Genomic DNA, 4,608 nt, shown 5'->3' with positions numbered 1-4,608 from the left:
CTGATCTTTAATAAGCTTTAAGTATCGGCCTCACGGCCTTCATGAAATCTCTGACGAAGGCTGTGAGGCCGATACATACAGCTTATTAAAGAGCAGTAATGCTATCAAGAGCAGTGTGCGGGTTCCTTCTTTTTTTCTCATTTTATTCAACTGTTACCATGCACCTGCAAAAAAAGATAGCTCAGATGTGCGAGTGGCTTTTGAATTTTGAGCTTCAAACTATTAAATGCTATCTATGAACAACAGAGACTCTCATGAACATGTGCATGTAACATAGCCACCCTTGTTTCCTGGAAACCATCAATAAAATCTATAATTTGACCAAATATTTAGGAAGAGGTCATAATTTCATGGAGTCTGTGAAGGAAGACACTATATGGAAAAGGTGGTAGGCAAAAAAAATAAGTCAAATTAATGTATTATGTTGGTGGTTTCATGATGCTTGTATCTAAACCAAGGTAGATTTATTTTTATTTATTTTTACAGAATTTGGAGATTGTTGTGACGCACTAAAGCGTAGTGGGTGTGGAGTCAAGCGCAGGAGGCAGTAAGTACTGAGTAGTGCTTTATTTAGGCGCGGGGAAAAATCGTGCGTGCCAAAACTCACGGGCGCATCAAACACGATACCCAAAACCAGGACCTAACAAGTCCAGAGGGAAAAACCCCAAAACGAAACACGCTACCAATACACTACCACACACAAACACAGTGGGAAAAATAAGACCGCACAAAGAGCAGGCGGGCCAACCAGTTTAAATAGCCCAACTAACCGTAAACAAGAAACAGGTGTAACTAATAAGACTAAACCAACAGAAAAGGGAAAAGGGATCGGTGGCAGCTAGTAGACCGGTGACGACGACAGCCCAAACAGGAAGAGGAGCCACCTTTGGTAGGTGTCTTGACAATTGTTCTACACATCAGTTGGGGTCAATATGAGTAAGATATGAGTAAGCTTCAATATGAGGCCCTAAACCTAGCATGAAAGTGCCTCCTTGTACCCATGTGGGCTAATATAGTCAAAATGTTTGCCTTGGGGTAAGTTTAGCCAAAGGTTGAGCCAATGGCAAGTTGAGAAAAATGTTTTCTTCTCAGGCCTAAAGTTGAAATATGTAACATTTTGGGCGACCGGACCAAATTCACATAGAAATGCGAGTTATAGATCTGTCATTCTCATTTAAAGCTAGTCTAAGCAGTAGATATTTGCTATGTGCACTTTCTATGCTTCCGGTTCTTAACTGTCCATATTTGTGGTTATTGAAAAGATATTTCACAGCAGTTTAGATGGTACAATGATTCTCTACACTATACATTGATTGTTTTGCCACATACTTAAAGTAGGTGTTTACTTATATTAGAATTTTAGCAACCAGGAGATGGCAGAGTGTTTTCTACATATTGCACCTTTAATGCATGGCATTATTGCTGGGATATAAGATAAGGCAGTAAGTACATTGCAGTATGAACGTTCAATACATAGTTGGTTTACTGGTGAGCTTAATGTGTCTCTTTTCACACCGGTTTTAAAGTCCACCAATAAGTGCTATGATGCTAATATCTGTGAAAACTCTTCACAGTAGTGTTCTGTGGGTGTCACTGAGTAAGTGGGCTGATACCTATAGATCTTAGGTCCATGAAATGGGGTAAGCCTGTACATTGCATATACAGTGCATTCTGAAAGTATTCAGACACCTTCACTTTTTCCACATTTTGTGACATTACAGCCTTATTCTAAAATTAATTCCAATATTTTTTTTACTCATCAATCTACACACAATACCCCATAATGACAAAGCAAAAACAGCACCTTTGGCAGCAATTACAGCCTTGAGTCTTCTTGGGTATGACGTTACAAGCTTGGCATTTGGGGAGATTCTATCATTCTTCTCTGCAGAACCTCTCAAGCTCTGTCAGGTTGGATGGGGAGCGTCGTTGCACAGCTATTTTCAGGTCTCTCCAGAGATGGTCGAGCGGATTCAAGTCTGGGCTCTGGCTGGGCCACTCAAGGACATTCAGGGACATGTCCCAAAGCAACTCCTGCGTTGTCTTGGCTGTCTGCTTAGGGTCATTGTCCTGTTGGAAGGTGAACCTTCTCCCCAGTCTGAGGCCCTGAATGCTCTGGAGCAGGTTTTCATCAAGGATCTCTCTGTACTTTGCTCTGTTCATCTTTCCCTCGATCCTAACTTGTCTCCCAGTCCCTGCTGCTGAAAAACATCCCTACAGCATGTTGCTGCCACCACCATGCTTCACCGTAGTGTGTTATTTTTATTTAACCAGGAAGGGCTCATTGAGATTTTAAATCTGTTGGTATTGGCCAGGTGATGAGCGGTGCCTGGTTTCCTCCAGATGTGACGCTTGGTTTCATTAGACCAGAGAATCTTGTTTCTCATGGTCAGAGTCCTTTAGGTGCCTTTTGGAAAACTCAAAGTGGGCTGTCATTTGCCTTTTACTGAGAGGTGGCTTCCGTTTTGCCACTCTACCATAAAGGCCTGATCGGTGGAGTGCTGTCCTTCTGGAAGGTTCTCCCATCTCCACAGACGAACTCTGTCAGAGTGACCATAGGATTCTTGGTCACCTCCCTGACCAAGGCCCTCCTCCCCGATTGCTCAGTTTGGCCAGGCCGTCAGCTCTAGGACGAATCTTGGTGGTTAGAAATTTCTTCCATTTAAAAATGGAGAATACTGTGCTCTTGGGGACCTTCAATGTTGCAGAAATGTGTAGGTACCCTTCCCCAGATCTGTGCCTCGAAACAATCCTGTCACGGAACTCTACAGACAATTCCTTTGACCTCATGGCTTGGTTTTTTCTCTGACATGCACTGTTAACTGTGGGACCTTATACAGACAGGTGTGTGTACCTTTCCAAATCATGTCCAATCAATTGAATTTACCACAGGTGGACCCCAATCAAGTTGTAGAAACATTTCAAGGATCATCAATGGAAACAGGATGCACCTGAGCTCAATTTCGAGTCTCATAGCAAAGGGTCTGAATCCTTATGTAAATAAGGTATTTCTGTTTTTCATACATTTGCAAACATTTCTAAAAACCTGTTTGCGCTTTGTCATTGTGGTATTGTGTTTATATTGATGAGATAAAAAATATATATCTTAGAATAAGGCTGTAATGTAACAAAATGTGGAAAAGATGAAGGGGTCTGAACCATTTCCGATTGCACTCTAAGTATGGCCCCCATGCAATACTAAAGTCTAATATATTCACAGTGAGATTTCAACTGCAATTAACTCATTTGTATTTTGTTGAATTTATATAACATCCCGACCTTGTTTAGCATTATCTAGTTCAAATATGGCATGATTCCACTATTTGTATCCGTTTAAATCGATTTCAATGAGATACTTTTTTATTCTGAAGCAAAAAAGCAATCATCGTTATTGTGGCTAGCTTCAAACTGATTCCGCGCAGATAGGCTACCTATTTATAGCCAGTGCTTAATCATTTCTAAATTGGGACGGTCCAGAACAAAAAAGTGAGCGCAGAATCCTTTTTAATACCGCACAAATAAATTATCGAAATGTCAGGCTACTTTGATATTGATAAACTGAGATCAATAAAACGACCTGGTCTTGAATGCATCAATAGCCTAGTCCTACGTGTGGAGACATATTGTTGGCTACAATATGACGAGAAATTATAGTCCTAAAAATGCTTTTCACTTTCACTGACTCACCCAATGATGCGCAGCTCACTTGCTGGTGATTGCGGATGCGTTCGTACAAAAAGCCTATGTCTTGTTTTACTTTATAACACTATATTTGGAAGTTGATCTAATATTTTGGTAACCTACAGCATAGAGTCTTCTCTTTTCAGCAGGAGCCATTTGCTTTCCAACCTGTGTTTTCCCTCGATTGTATTTGACAAATGGCGAAAGGCCTGTTTTGTCTGCATGCTGTTATTTCGCTGAAAGATTTGCCTCGCGTTCCCGACTGTAGGCTATTCCTTGTTATTTGGCTACAATCCACAGCTAGGCTATTTAAAAAAAGAAGCTATAGATCCTCTGTGGCTAAATTATAGGCCTTTCCATGGTGTAGTAGGCTATTCTGAATTATTTCATTTCTTTCTGAACAGACAGTGGTAATTATAACTTTGGCAAATGCATATACATTCATCAGGGGTGCTGCAGTTCCTTCAGATCCCTTCGCGCGATTCTATTAGGAAATACATATAGTGCAACGTTGGAGAGATGAGAGTTGCAGGCTCATGTCTATCAGAGCAGAGAGGGAGATATCATATGAAGTTAATCTCATTCTAGTTATGTGAGAGATACTGGCACGCTTCTCACACAGCCACCGCCACCCGTTGGTCTCAAACGTAGGTTACAATGTTGAGCAAATCATAAATCCGGCCCAGCCCACCCCGAATCAACTCTTAGAATATTAGGCCCAGGCTGAAAAGCAACTTTTTCATATTACGTTTTTTTTTGTGGGGGCAGGAGAATTAACGAATTTGCAACTCGAATGAACTTTGATCACTTTTCTTAGAATTTTTACATAGGCATTAATTTTTATTCTCACACTTTTTGCTATGTCAATTCCCTGGCTATTGAGCGCTGCTGGTGCACGATATTAAATGTTGGAGGACCACCCGTGCG

The sequence above is a fragment of the Oncorhynchus kisutch genome, linkage group LG2 (genome assembly GCF_002021735.2).
Source record: "Oncorhynchus kisutch isolate 150728-3 linkage group LG2, Okis_V2, whole genome shotgun sequence".
Classification (NCBI taxonomy): Eukaryota; Metazoa; Chordata; class Actinopteri; order Salmoniformes; family Salmonidae; genus Oncorhynchus; species Oncorhynchus kisutch.
Note: the sequence above shows the minus strand (reverse complement) of the source record.